Below are 15,815 nucleotides of genomic sequence, written 5' to 3'. Positions count from 1 at the left end.
CCATGTGCTGCTGAGAAGAAAGTGTGTTTGCTTGTTGATGGAGGGAATATTCTATATATGTCTGTTAAATCAACATATTGATTGAATTATTGACTTCTATAGTTTCTTTGTTTAGTTTTGTTGGGAAGATCTATCCAGTGGTGAGAGAGATGTATAAAAGTCACCCAGTGTTATTGTGTTGTGGTCTTTTTTGTTCTTGTATTTGAGAAGGGTTTGTTTGACACAGATGCCCCATTTTTGAAGCATAGATATTTTATGATTGTTATGTGTTGTTGAAGTATGAATTCGTTAAGCAGTATGAAATGTCCTTCTTTATCTCTTTTCACTAGCTTTGGTTTGAAGTCCACTTTTCTGATATGAGGATGGAAAAACCCTGCTTATTTACATGGTGCATGTGAGCGGTGTGCTTTTATCAACCCTTTCAGCTTAAATCTGTGGATTTCTTTTCCTGTGCGATGAATATCTTGAAGGCAACACATTGTTGGGTTTTTTAAATCCAATCTGTCAGTCTATGTCTTTTTTAATGTCTTTTTTTAGTTGTCAATAGACTTTTATTTTATTTATTTATATGTGGTGCTGAGAATCCAAACCAGAGCTTCACATATGCTAGGCACTGAGCCAGAACCCCAGACACAGTCTATGTATTTTAATTGATGAGTTTAGACCATTTACATTTAGGGTTATTATTATTATATGATTTGTATTCCTGGACATTTTGGTTTATTTTTGTTTTTTAACTTGACTTGGTTTCTCTTTGACTTACCTTTCCTTTAATGTGGTTCTGCCTTTGCTAATTTTCATTGTTGTTTTTCATTTCCTCCACCTGGAATATTTTACTGAGCATACTCTTTAGTGTGGGCTTTCTCACTGTGAATTGTTTTAACTTTTGTTCATCATAAAAGATTTTTTTAATTTCATCATCAAATCTGAAGCTTAATTTTGCTGAAAATAAGAGTCTTGGTTGGCATCCTTTTTGTTTCCTGAGCTTTGTATATGTTGTTCCACAATCTCCTGGCTTTGAGGGTCTGGGTTGAAAAACCTGTTGAGATCCATATTGGTCTCCCCCTATATGTGATCTGATTCCTCTCTCATGGCCTTTAACAGTTTATTCTTATTCTGTATGCTAGGCATTTTCATTATAATGTACCTTGGTATAGATCTGTCTCAATTTTTTACATTTGGTATCCTGTAAGCCTCTTGTATTTGGTTTTCCAATTCATCCTTCATGTTTTAGAATTTTTCTGATATTATCTCATTGAAGAGATTGTGCATTCCTCTGGTTTGAAATTCTGTTCCTTCCTCTTTCCCAATAACTCTTATATTTGGTCTTTTGATGCTATCCCATAATTCTTGGATATTCTGTTCATGATTTATTAAGATCTTCACTGTGTGGTAAAGTATATAATTATCCAGATTATATACTTTGTCTTTATTATCTGATGTTCTGTCTTCCAAATGATCTAGTATGCTGGTGATGCTTTCTATGGAGTTTTTTATTTGGTTTACTGTTTCCTTCATTTCAAGGATTTCTGAGTTTCTTTTTTCTTTTCAGAATCTCTATCTCTTTCTTGACATAACATTTTGCTACCTGTATTTGCTCCCTTATCTCTTTGTTGGAGTGATCACTTTTTTTTCCTGCATTTGCTCTAAAAAATTAGGTCATTCTGAAATTCATCCATCACTTTAATTATGTATATTATGAACTCCTTCTCTGACATTTCATTGACTGTGCTGTCTTTGGATATTGTTATCATAGTATCCTGGTTTGTTTGGTGCACTTTGTTTTCTTGTTTTTTCATGTTGTCTATGCGTCTTCTTTTCCTGCAGTGAGGATCCTTGCAGATTATCTGTACCTCACCTTGGTGTTGGGCTTCCAGACCCTGGTGGTGTCTTATGATGGATGCTACTGCAACTAAAGTAGGTGGTGGCAACAGTGGAGGTAACTCAAGAGAGCAGTGGGGTGTCCCAAGATGAATTCAAACTCTTACAGAGATGGGGCTGAAAGGGGGGGCTTTACACTGGCTTTGGATGCCTGTTCTGATGTAGCTGCTTCTAGGCCCTGTCTTTCGTCACAAGGTGGTGGCTACTGTGTGTTGAGGGTCATGTCCCCAGATGGAGGTAGTAGGTTCGGCCTGGGATCCCAGTTGGATCAAAGGGTGGACCTGTACTTAACCTGGTCCTGGATTCCTCCAAAGATTGGAGGAGGTGGTCCTCGGCTTGGACCTGAGCTCTGGCGTGGTTCTGCCTGTCAGCAGCTGGGTGAATCCAGACCACCTAGGCCAGGGCTCCCACACAGGTCAGCTAAGGTGTTCCAAGAACCAGGTTTTGGCTCCTTTAATATTCTGATTTCAATGTTGTTCAATTTTGTTTTAATTTGTATCATTCTTTTTCTGTTGCTTACTTTGGATTTAATTTACTTTTCATCTTCTGATTTCCTAAAGTAGGGGTTTAGATGATTGAGTTTAGATTTCCTTTTTCAAAATGTACATTGAGTTCTAATAATTTACTCAGTTACTGATTTTACTGCATATCACAATTTTGATAGATTACTTTTCCATTTTATTTCAGCTAACATTCTTTCTTGATTTGTATTGCTTTGTGCCTTATTCAGAAGAATAAACTCCCCAAGCATTTGGGGGAGTTGCCCATTATCTCTCTGCTTTCTATCTTAAGTAAATTAGGGTCCTAGAGTGAGTATCACATTATGATTTGTTTAAAGTTTTGTGTAAGGTATGTTTCATGACCTAGTCTTTTAGGATGTGGTCTGTCTTGCTGGATGTTTCTTGCAAACTTGAATGTGTGTCCTGACCTGGTTGGAAGAAGTAATGTGTAAAGGTCAATTAGATCCAGTTGATTGGTAGCACTGGTGAATGTAACTGTGTCTTTACTTATTTTCTGCCTGCTGAATCTGTTCATTCCCAATGAATGGGTGTTGAAATCTCCAGTTATGATATACATCATACTGTTTCTCATTACAGTTTTATCCATTTTTCACTCTTGTATATTTATATCTTTTTTTTTTTTTTTTTTTTTTTTTTTTTTGGCGTAAGGAGACTTTACTGAAAACAGAAAACCGGGCGAACGAAGGATTACAAACAGGAATGTGGACTCGTAGCAAAACAAAAACAAAAGAACAAAAAGGGCACGGGGGTGTCAGAAGGGCAGAAGAGGGTATCGAGAGCGAGGAAAAGGAGTAGTATTTTTTTTCTTCTTCCCATTTCTTTAAAAAACCAACACAAGGAAACACACACGCACACACAACCGTTTGTTCCCGAGTAGAAACATAAATAGGGCAGAATCGAACACTCTGTTCTTCTCTCTTCCAAAGGCAAAAAAAAAAAAAAAAAAAAAAAAAAAAAAAAAGTCAAAGAAAACGCAGGCTGGAGGCTGCGCCCCACAGAGCCCCCTTCCGCAGCGCTGTGTACGAAGGGGCTGCCGGGGCGCGGGTTTGTGCAACACGGGGCGGCCGCGCGGGGAACAGAAGCAGCTCGAGGGAGGGGGGTCATGCGCTCGCCCCCCCCAAGGAGCAGGGGGTCCAGCTTGTCGAAGTCCAGGGCGCCCACTCCGAGTTCTGGGCACCCCCGGGGACAGCGTCCTCTCCAAGTCCTGGGCACCCTGGGGGAGGGGGGTCGCCGGGGCCGCACCGTCTCTAAGTCCATCCTCCAAGGCCTTGACAAAGCCCTCGGCGAACTCCTGCTCCTCGCTGGCCGCCACCTTGGGGTAGAGGAACTGCGTGCTCGTCGGCGTGGTGGTGACCAGCCCGTTGGACTGGATGATGAGGCGCTCGAGCTCAGGAGAGGCGAGCTTGAGCAGCCCCAGGTCGGGCGACGATAGCAGGCCGTCTGGGGGCGCCGCGCTGGGGGCGCCGTCTGCGCGCAAGGGGGCCTGAGGTGGCGCCGCCGCCGGCTCGAGCGCTGCCGCCACCTGCTCGCTCAGGCTCAGCGTCAGCGCGTCCTTCTTCATCATGCTGCCGGCCGCCGCCGCCGTCGGGGGCGCCCCGGGGAACAAGCGGCCCGGGGACGCGAAGTTGCCGCCTCTGCTACTGGCGCCGCCGCCCAGGCCGCTCAGCGCCTCATCGCCGTAGAAGGGTGTTTCCATCCTCCGCCTCCCCTGCCGCGCCGGCCCGGGGGTAGTGGCCGCTCGGCCCTGCGCCCGCCCCGGCCGAGGCCGCTGCGCCCGGCCCTCCGCTGGCGGCGGCTCCTGCCTATTTATATCTTTTGAGGAATGACCCCTCTGTCATTATATGATGAGCCCTTGGTCCCCGATAATTTCCTTGCTCAAAAATGTTTTCTTGAAATTAATATAGGTATTTCCACTCTTTTGATTAATGTGAGCATTTTATGTGTCTATCCACTCCTTTACTTTTGATCAAGGTGTTATTATATTTAAAGTAATTTTATCATAAACAACAGATAGTCAGCTTGGTCTCATTTTTCAGCACCTTATGGAAGCCTCTAAATTTTAATATTTTTAAGGAAACGTTGGTCGAGCTGGGAATGTAGCTCAGTGTTGGAGAACTTACCTAGCATGCATAAAATCAGGGGTCATCAATCCCCAATACCACACACATACACACAAAGAAAACATAAACATATATCTCTAAAATTCTTATAAACACTGGAATTAATATTTCTACATATGCTATTTTCATTTTATTGGTTTGGTATTCCATACTTTCCCTGCCTTATGTAATCTAATTGAGCCATTTACACTATTGCATGTGTCATTTTTTATCAAATATTTTTGGATTATTTTTTGTACCAGAGATTAAACCCTGGGCCACTTTGTCACTATACCACATCTCCAGCCGTTTTAAGATTTTTTTTTTTTTTTAATTTTGACACAGCATCTTAACAAGTTACTTAGGCCCTCACTAAGTTGCTGAGGCTGGCCTCCACATTGTGATCCTTTTGCCTCAGCTTCCAGAGTCATTGGGATTACAGGCATGTGCCACTGCACCTGGTGCAAATACAGTTTTTTCAACTTATTTTACCAGATGCCCAGGAATTTGAAATATATATTTATAATAAATCCTAGCCCACTTCCAGATAACCACCTATTTTACAAGTACTGCCAGTATCTGAAGTGTTGCTATCATTCATCTTACTTACCCAGTTAGCATTGCATCAATCAATACCATGTGGCTATTTTATTTTTATTCTGGATAAACCGATTCCTTAGTGTTTTCCCCCAATTTCACTGTAATGTACTGAGACATTGTTTTCTTTGTTCTAAATAGATTTCTTCAGATTCACATCATCAGGTTTGGTAAATTTGTCCATTATTTTCTCCTAGTATTCCCTGATTTTGGTTCCTTCCTGTGGTTTTAATGACAGATATTTTAGAATAATTAATAGGCCACTTATGTACATTTCACTTTTAAACATTTTATTATCACTCTCTCTGAGTTTTGATAGCTTTTGACTTGTTTTGAGGTATCTTGGAGACTGATTCTGAAGTGTCTAGTCTTACCCCAGGTCCATCATGAATTTTAACATTGCAGAAGTTACATATATTTGTTATTGTGTTTTCATTAGATTCTGTTGAAAGTTCTCTCTCTCTCCAGAAAAAAAAAGTTAATTTTTACATATTATATCTGTATTAACTTTAATTTTTTAAATTTTGTTCTTTTTATTTATACATGGCAGTAGAGTACATTTTGATATGTTTATACAAACATGGAGAATATCTTATTCTAATTAGGATCTCACTCTTGTGGCTGTACATGATGTGGAGTTTCACTGGTCATGTATTCATGTATGAACAGAGAAAACATATGTCTATTCATTCCACTGTCTTTCCTATTTCAACTTTATTTTTCCTCCTCCATTCCCCTTTTTCAAACTCACTGAACTTCTATACCCCCCCCAATTATGTGTTAGCCCCCACATATGCGAGAGAACATTCATTCTTTGGTGTTTTGAATGCTGATGCATATTGATAATAGCTGATTTAAAGGATCATCTTCTAATTCCAGTATCAGGGAGATCAGTAGGTCTCCTTATAATAATGGTACTTCATTTTGATTAGAGATCAAAGGGTCCCTCTTGGTCACATATCTAATAATTTTTCATATAAATTTAATAAGCTATGTTGGAAACAGAATTGTATATTTGCCCAAGGACAGTGCATGCTGCCTCTGATAAACTGATTCCTTAGTGTTTTCCCCCAATTTCACTGAGACATGGTTTTCTTTGTTCTACATAGAGTTCTTCAGATTTCCTTCATCAGGTCTGGTACTCTCCCCAGAGTACTATCATCCAGGAAAGAATGTGCCTCGGCTTACCTCAACCACTATCCACTAGCTCTGCCTCAGATTTTCTATAGTTTGATTCATTTTAGTATGGAGATTTATTAACTTTTAAAAATTAGAGCATAATGTCTATACATATTAGTTGAGTTTATCCCAAGAAACTCATACATGCTGTTTTATTTCTTATTACATCCTCTTTTCTTTTCTTTCTTTTTTTCCTTTTGGTTCCAAGGATTGAACCAAGGGACACTTAACCACTGAGCCACATTCCCACCCCATTTTTAGTATGTTTTTTTTTTTGTTTTTGTTTTTGTTTTCAGACAGGATCTCACTGAGTTGTTCACAGACTCCCTAGTTTGCTGAGGATGGCTTTGAACTCACAATCTTTCTGCCTCAGCCTTCCAAGCTGCTGGGATTACAGGTGTGCACCACCATGCCCAGCTCATCATTGAAATTTGATTGGCATCTTGAAATCTGAAGTTGAGAACTTGGAAACCATGGAATACAGGACCCTGTAGTACTCAGAAATCTGGTGCTCTATGTGACAGTTCTTAAAGAAGAAAATGCCTGTCATACATTGCAGAGAGAGGACCCTCAGAGCCACTGGGAGGGCTCAGGTGCAAAGAATCTCACCAGAGTACAGGAATTACAAAGTCTGAAATAAGTTCACACTAATTTAAAATTGGTATCAAAGTAATAAAATTGCTGTTGACTATATGATCTGACCCTTCAGGTGTTACATGCTTTTGTGTCAGGATAACTTAGGGGAAGTTTTGAGCACAGCTCTCCCCTGAGTACCAGCGTCCAGGAAAGAATAAAGGAAAATTAAGAAACATGTAAATGTCCCACATGGGACACCATGGTTCTCTCCTCCCAGGGAGATCTTATCACACTTATAGAGGCACTAAAATTACCTTCCTATAGAGAAATGAGCTATGCTGGTTTGTCTGCAAACCATCTGGTAAGTGCCTCTCTGTTCCAGATGCATATCAGGGGGCAGGCAGGGCCTGAACCAGGGGTCTCCCAGTCAGATTTTAGGTTTGGATCAGCAGCCACCTCCAATTACCATCTACATCTCAAGGGCTGTTTTCCTTTCACTCTATGGAAGAATTCCTTGTTAGCTTTCTTATTGCTTTAATTTAGTGACTCATAGATTAGTAGTTTTTAATATAAAATATTATTAATAAATTTAGATATGAAATCCTATAATTGATTTCAATTATACATTCCTTTGCTGGAATATAATGACTTTTGTTCACTTAATATCATTTCTCAAGGTACATGTTATTCTCCTTTCATTTTACGTAAGTTTGCTATGAGTTTTTGCTAAATATACTCAATTTTTCTTTTAGCTTCTTTGTAATCTATTAAAGCTTTTAAAAATAAGTGATCTGTAATTTGAGTTTTTAAAAAGAAATTTTAAAATGCATGTGGTAGCTCAGTGGTAGAGCACATTTAAGGAACTGGGTTTGATCATCAGTACTATGTAAAAATAAATAAATAAAATAAAGTTAATTTAAAAAGATTTGGTTTGAAGAGAGATTTTTCAAAGTATCACCTTTGAAAGACTTTGAATATGCTCATTCATACAAAATATGAACCAGCATTTTCTCACAAAAACCTTTCTTGTACTCCTACTAACTTAACAAACATTACATTAGTGGAGACACAACTTCACATGAGCTCTCTCCACTGGGCCATGTCTTATCAAGTGATAATGAAAGTTGGACTGTAATTACATTATAAATAAAAGAACCAATGTCGGTAGAAATTTTCTTTGCCTTGGTAGAAAAGGTCTTAGAATGTAATTTATCAGAATTTGGTGAGGATGAAGGCTGTCCATATATTTTTTGACCATATATTTAAAAATACCTCTTATAATTTCATTAATAGTGGATATGTCAAACCCATTCATGAGGGTAAAATTTTAAAACAAAATTTGTATTTATTTTATTCATTGATTATTAATGTATTTAATGGAACTGGGCATGAATATAGCACTTCTTGAGCACATTGAAGGCACTGGGTTTGATCCTCAGTACCGCATAAAAATAAATAAAATAAAGATAATTTTATTCACCTGTGCTACATCCACAGACATTTTTATTTTTTAGGCATGATCTCACTAAATTGTCCAGGCTGACCTAAACCTTGTGCTTATGCTGTTTCAGCCTTCAGAGTTGCTGGAATTACACATGTGCCCAGTTACAACAAAATGTTCTCCTCTTCCCTGAACTCATGTTTTTGTGTTAGATATTTGTTGCTGCCCACCTCCTGATAAGTACTTATAAGTACTTAAGATAAATGTGAATACATTTAGTTTTCTTGATAATAAAACACAAAGGATATGATGGAAAAGGAAGAGGAAAGTCATTTAGTGAGAACATGATGCTGTCTTTGTTGCATTATTGGGTTGATCAGAGAGACCTTCTCACAGATCTTAGTATTTCTGAGTGTTGACAGTTCATGATGTTGAGAAAACAGCTCTAGGTCTTTTCTGCTTCTTTCCTTTGCAATAGTAATTACCCATTCCTGATAGTTTTCTTAAATTAGGTGTAAAATATTGACACTGTAGATACCCATGTGTAAGCAAGCACTCTATACTTTAAAAATATTTTAATTTACAACACAAAGCATATAAATCTTACTTTTCTGTGTGCATGTATGGGGAGTGAGTTTGGGGGCAAATGGATGCCATTCTTGCCTTCACGTAGTCCTCAGATTTTCTAGTTCATCCTCCCTGTCCTCATGAATTTCACAAATGCTGTGCCCTTGATGTAGAACAGATGAGTCTGGATATCTGAGGAATTTTAGGAAGCAATTTTAGTTAAGCTGCAGTGGTTCAGAGGAGCTATTACTAAAAATCTCTGGACCCATGATGTGAAAATTCTTTAGAATTTTCTTTAGTCAGTGGGATGAATACATGACAGTGGGTGGGTACCTCACTGTTACTTTCATGGGCTGGACTTGTAGCTCAGTGGTAGAGCAATTGCCTGGAACATGTGAGATACTGGTTTTGATCCTGAGCACCACACAAAAATACATAAATGAAATAAAGTTAACTTCAATAAAAAAGAAACACTTTGTCTCATATTTTAGGTCAGACAGATGTTTCACAAGTTTTTTTCCAAGAAAAACAAAAATAGTAACCTTTTCACAACAAGAAGCTTGATTACAGACCTACTTATTACAAGGAGAAACCTGCCCTTTACAACCAAGGAATCTTTGACCCACAATAAGCTCTCCACAGAGATCCTGCTGACAGTCTTTGTAAAGCTCTTGTTGATTAGGAGAGAAGCTTATAGGTTATAATTATGATGGGGTCTCTGGAAAGCTCAATTATGGTAAGGAGTTTTTTGGTGGGTACCATGTGGCTGTGTCATCCTTAGCACCAGCTGTTGAGTTGGTGATGATTTTGCTTTCCCCCAGTTTCATCAGTCTCTCCCGGTTCCCTTTGTTCTTTTCCAGCTCAAATTCTGCTAAAAGTTGGGGTGTGTTGACCAGCGTACCTCCAGATCTAACTCACTCCAGTGTGCATGGTCACTCTCATTTCCTGGAAATTTTCCCCTATTTTTACCTTTGTTTATAAAAAAGAACAATATTAATGGCAATCATGGTGAACTCAGCTACTATGGTGTAGTGATATCAAGCCAAGCTGAGCTCTCTCAGGTTCCTAAGTCACCTGGCTAAAGGCCAGTCATAAATCATCATGCCTCACATTCATCTTGAGAAATATGCAGAATATGCTTATGTCACGGACAAAAATACAATTCCTTCCTCCCTTCCTCTCCTTACCCTGTCATCAGGTCACTGACATAACCATACATACCCACACTCACAGGGGGGTTTGCTGAGGTCTTTCTCTCTTTCATTGCACTCCCAATTTCTCCTGAGTGCTGGCTCAGGAGCACCAACATGAGCATTTTTCACTTATCTCTGGTCAATTTGATGACAGCATATACCTCAGGATTGCCTCTGGTCTTCGTAATTGCAAAATAAAACACTGTCTTAAGTGAATGCTTTAAGGATTCAGGTATTAGTAGGAATATGAACTGTATTCTCTTTCTCCTATGGGTTGGCCAGCTTTCACCATGAACAACAAGGTCCTTGAACCTGAGTATAGACAGCGTGTGTGCAGACTTTTCTCTGAATTTTGTTATTCCATTCACATATTGTTTTTTCACATCACTGCTCATATGGCCTCTCCTTTTTCTTTTCTGTTGTGGGCTTACAACTGTGAGCTGTTTTAGAGATTTTCTCCATGTTACTTTCTCTGTGATTTGATCTTCCTCCAGTCTGTCTGAAAGCAACTGGATTTCTCGAATGTGCAAGACAACATTCTTGTACTTGGGTCGTTAGGTGAGTTGACTCCATTTTGGAATTGTCATTTGTAAGATCCCCTATATTATCCTGCTGTGTGTGGAGAGCATCTGTCCTGTCCCCTGACCCCCTGAACTTTGCAGTCTCCCCCAGTGTGAGTGGGATGAGGCATGGATAGGAAAGGACACAGCAGATTTCTTTTTGCTTGTTGTCATAACATATTGATATTCTACAGAAAAATATTGTCTAATACAATGTTCAGAATATCTATCTACCTTTCTTTTAATAATTACGTACAGATATTACAATGATACCTGGAGCATGGGCTTCACTAATATAGGTGTGGTATATAAATTTGGAGAGAACTGATGCTTGGTGATAGTTTGCATGGTCTTTTCGGGGGCTCCATGCAAGCTAACATCAGGGGTGGCTGGTGGATGCGCCTGATAGGGTCACTTTCCTGGATTCATGGCATGGTGAAAGGAGATCAGCTTTTCTGTCTCAAGGAAGATTTGCTGGTTTCAGGTAGTGACATCCTTACCCCATGACAGCTTGTGCAGCATCTACATACATCTGTCTATGCTCATCCATTTATGTTTGTAGGACTCCAGTCCCTCAGTAAATCTGAGAATTATGTAGTCCCATCTCCTCAGATTACAGATTTTTCAAATAGGCTACCTCACCTGTTTATAAGGTTACGTAGTTTTAAGACTCAATTTTTCAAAAGAGTTTTCAAGGGAAGCCTGAATTTCATGAGAATACCTTGAGAATTCAAGTTGACAGCAGGATTTATCTTATATTATTCTTTTAGGATATGATGTGAAAGATTTTGCTCATTCACTGATCCTACTCCTTTGAAATATTATCTGGATATATTTTATAACTTAAATGCAATAGATGTGTAGAGAGTGGGTGTATATTGTTTACAAATTAATGAAAGGTTAAGAAGACCATTTAGTGCTGTGTGCTTAAAGACAGTCTATAACTTCATGACAGCCTGTGACTTGTAAAACTCAGAGTGGGATGATACCATGAGTATTTTTGATGTCTCTACTTGACATAAAAGAGGTATGAAGCTTAATTATATGAGTGCATAAATAGATAAAATTACTTGATTAATATGTCAGAAACCAAACTTTTTCCTGATTGTTATTATGAAGTATTTATTTTAAAAATCAAAATTTTCAATTTGTTGAGACCTAGAGTCCTCCCACCTCTGAAGTTTTACTTGCAACCACATATGTGGTACCTAAACAGTGCAGCTTTCCCTCAGTAATTGAAGAACTGCATCTCTGTGTAGCTGTGAAAACAGTGTATACTCATATATTTAGTTTCAGAAGATAAATCTGTGCTAATACATGACAGGAACCTATTTTCCCATGTTTTCTCCCTCATTTTATGGATGAATAAAGGCTTCAGTTAAAGCAAACAGCTGCATGGTGCAGAACATTATTCAACATGGTGGGCACCCCCAATTTCTGATATGTTGTGGTTTGGATTTGAGGTGTCCTCCAAAAGCTCATGTGTGATGCAATGCAAGATTTAGAAAAAAAGTAATTGGGTTATGAGAGTCTAAATCCAATCAGTGCATTCACATTGAATCCCTTCATGAGATTAGTTGAGTGTAAACTGAGGGTGGTGAAGTGGGTCATGATTGGGGGTGTATATTTTGTATCTGGCAAATGGAGTCTCTCTTTGCTTCCTGATTATTTTGTGAGCCACTTCTTTCTGCCACACTCTTCCACCATAATCTTCTGTCTCATCTCAGGCTTTGAGGAATGGAGCTGCCCATCTGTGAACTGAGAACTCTAACCTCCCCCCCCAAAAAAAAATACCATGAGCCTCCACATAATCTTCTTCTCTACAATTTTTCTTGGCAGGTCTTTTAGTTACAGTAGAACAAAGTTCACTAAATGACTAGTATAAATTTTACACTAGATTTTCATAACTCTGCAGAGACATTGTTTCTTGCTCTTGGAAGACTTGAAAGCTTGGACTCTCATGGGAAACCAATAACTAAATCCTTAGAAAAGAATCATCCGAGTCCATTAAAATATATCTGTGTTTACCACTATGATTGCATATACCTCTGACCTGCTGGAAAAAAAAAAGCCTACAGTGTGTTTCTGATAATAATTGATAACTGCATTCTGATAAGACTAGGTTTTTCTGTTTTGAGTTTCCCAAATATTTAAGAATTAATGTTACATATGATGATTCCAAGAAATGACTTTTTAATTTGCATGTGTCCAACATTTAGGGATTATTAAAAGTATGCTACTTTCACATTAATTTTTCTTTGATTTTTCAAGCTATAACAGAGCTGGAAATATTTTAAAACTCTCAAGTCATATATGGAGGACTATCTGATAATAACAATAATGGTTGGTATTAGTATCCTGGGCATTATTGGATATTTGATACAATCACACAGACAATAGCTACAAGAAGCAATTGTTGTGATTACCCATATTTTCAAATAATATTAATGGTCCAGATGTGTTAGTTGACTTTTCAAGTCCTGAATTTAATAGTATCAGATGGTTTATGTAAAGTCACAGTTTGTGACTTAAGATGCTCCTTAGACACATTTGTGCTCTACGAATAAATCATATTCTAGCCATTAACCAGAACAAAGAAGATGCTCAAATAATACAAATGTTTGCATGGCTATCCTCTTGGCAGACATTTCCCAAGAGAATCTTATTTCCACTCTGATACAATTTTGTCACTCAAATTCAATCCCATATTTAGAGCTATTACTTTGAACTGAGGACTTTATCAGGTTTGTAGAGAGGAAGAGGCATTCTGCTGACATTTGAAGAGTGTGACATGGTGGTGTGGAGATGCTGTGGGGTCTGGCAGTGTGTGTGTCCATCCAGCTGTGAGTCTGTCCTGGAGGGCAGGGGAGAGAGCATTGTGAAGCCTCAGGAGGATGTGGGATTGACTTGGGCTCTGCAGGGAGAAAGAACGCCTCAGGATGAACCCACACATTTTGCGGATGACCATAGTGTAGGAAGGATGGATGAGGATGGTGATACTCATGGTAAAAATTTTCTCTCAGATTCTCACCAAATGCTGCTTCTTCATGAGGAGGAATAGGAACAGTGAAGCTCCCAGCTTTCCTCACCCGAGCACCATGCTTTTCTGTGAAATCAGTGTTGGGATCATAGCCAACACCGCTCTGCTTCTCTCCCACATCCCCACATTTCCTCTCAAGCACAGGCCCAAGCCCACTGACCCAACCGTTGGTCACTTAGCTCTTGTCCACCTAGTGATGCTGCTGACCGTGGGGTTCATAACTGCAGACACTTTGGGGCCTCAGGGTTTAAGGGATGACATAATATGTAAGTCAGTTATTTACTTGCACAGGCTGATGAGCGGCCTGTCCTTTTGTACCACCTGCCTGCTGAGTGTCCTCCAGGCTGTCACCCTCAGCCCCAGAAGCTGCTGCTTGACAAAGTTCAAGTGTAGCTCCTCACCTCAGAGCCTCTGCTGCTTTTCCTCCTGGTGGGTCTTTAATATGCTCATCAGTGGTCGCTTCTTGATCTCTATTGTTGCCACCCCCAATGTCACCACACACAGTCTCATGTTTATCACTAAGTCCTGCTCTCTTTTGTCTACAAGTTACTTGTTCAGGTATATGTATTTCTCCCTGTGACTTTCCAGGATGTCTTCCTTATAGACTCATGGCCCTCTCCAGTGGGTACATGGTGACCCTCTTGTGCCAGCATAAGAGGCCGTGCCAGCACCTTCACAATACCAGCCTGTCTCCAAAAGCATCCCCAGAACAGAGGGCCACCAGGACCATCCTACTGCTCATAGGTCTCTTTGTGGTCATGTACTTTTGGGACTTTGCTGTCTCCTCCTCTTCTGCAATGTCATGGAACAATGATCCAGTTTGTTGTTGTGTCCAGATGCTGGTGGGCAACGGCTATGCCACACTGAGTCCTTTTTTTTTTTAATTTTTTTTTATTGGTTGTTCACAACATTACAAAGCTCTTGACATATCATATTTCATACATTAGATTGGAGTGCTTTGGTGTTAATCAGCACCAAGAAACAAATGATGAGGTTCTTAACATCCCTGTGGGGTAAGGATGGCAAATGCTTAGTTATTTAGTAGTGGATTTTTTCTTTTAATATAAGTAAATATTTTCATTTTATGTTAAGTCACTGAAATTTATGAAGTTCTCATATGTCTTTTATGCATGTATTTTGTATATTGAACATTCCCAAGAGCATATTTCAATAGATACATGTCTTACATTTTCTTTAGTTTCTCAGCAACCTGTCCCACTACCCTAGCATAACTAGGGTGTGGACCTGTCCTGGGGACAGCTCAAGAGGCCAAGAAGAGCAGGGAAAATGCACTGGAAAGATTCACCAAAAATATTTGGAGTATTATTGTGATTATACTTTTACATGTTTTATATATTTGCTAATTTGTATGTCATAATAGGCACAGTTTATTTGAGTTATACCTCAAGAAAAATATACAAAACATATTGAAATGGAGAAATCCTAATACATTGACAAATAACTTGGTGACTATAATAACTAATTAAATACTTATACAATATGTCTATATGCATTCATAGAATGTAAGTAACATTATAATAATTGATGTTCAAACTGTGGCAATGTATAAAGTTTGAAAGAAACTTAAAAGTTCCATAAAGTTAAATTATGACTATCTTTGTACTCTAGTATAATTTAATAATAATAGTAGCAGAGAATGACACAGGATAAGAAATTTAATTATCTATATTCTTGCAAAATCTATAAGCTACTATAAAAAGCTATAGATCATATAGGTGCTTAATCATTGAGCCACATCCCAAAACCTTTTTAAAATTATTTTCTTTATAGAGACAAGATCTCACTGAGTTCCTTAGGGTCTCACTAATTTGTTGAGGCTGCCTTTCAACTTGTGATCCTCATCCCTGAGCCTGATGAGTTACTGGAATTACAGGTAGATCATATTAAATAAAAAAGTTAAGCTGTCCAGGTATAGGAACCTGAGGCAGGAGGATTATGTGTTCAAAGCCAGCCTGAGCAAAAGTGAGGTGCTAAGCAACTTACCAAGACCTTATCTCTACATAAAAAAAAAATGATGTCTGGGTATGTGGCTCAGTGGTGGAGTGCCCCTGTGTTCAATTCCCAGTATGCCCCCAAATCAATTTTTTTAACTATTTTATATATGCTTTGGATACCAGAATATTATAGTTACAATCATTGC

The 15,815-nt window shown here is 38.9% G+C and overlaps 2 pseudogenes across 2 annotated transcripts in view; one reads left to right on the top strand and one right to left on the bottom strand.

Annotated features, from left to right (window-relative positions):
* Positions 1-4,143, bottom strand: part of LOC308655900 (transcription factor JunD-like) — a 315,440-nt pseudogene extending 311,297 nt beyond the window's left edge. The window contains exon 1 of the transcript in view: positions 3,670-4,143. The product of the transcript in view is annotated as a transcription factor JunD-like (transcript). The remainder of the gene's footprint in view (positions 1-3,669) is intronic.
* Positions 4,144-13,712: 9,569 nt separating this feature from the next.
* Positions 13,713-14,538, top strand: LOC308655447 (vomeronasal type-1 receptor 90-like; annotated as a pseudogene). The gene has a single exon. The product of its transcript is annotated as a vomeronasal type-1 receptor 90-like (transcript).
* The last annotated feature ends 1,277 nt before the right edge of the window (positions 14,539-15,815 follow it).

Source organism: Spermophilus citellus, assembly GCF_964194105.1.
Source record: "Spermophilus citellus genome assembly, chromosome: 9".
NCBI lineage: Eukaryota > Metazoa > Chordata > Mammalia > Rodentia > Sciuridae > Spermophilus > Spermophilus citellus.
Note: the sequence above shows the minus strand (reverse complement) of the source record. Positions and strands in the feature narration are given on the sequence as shown.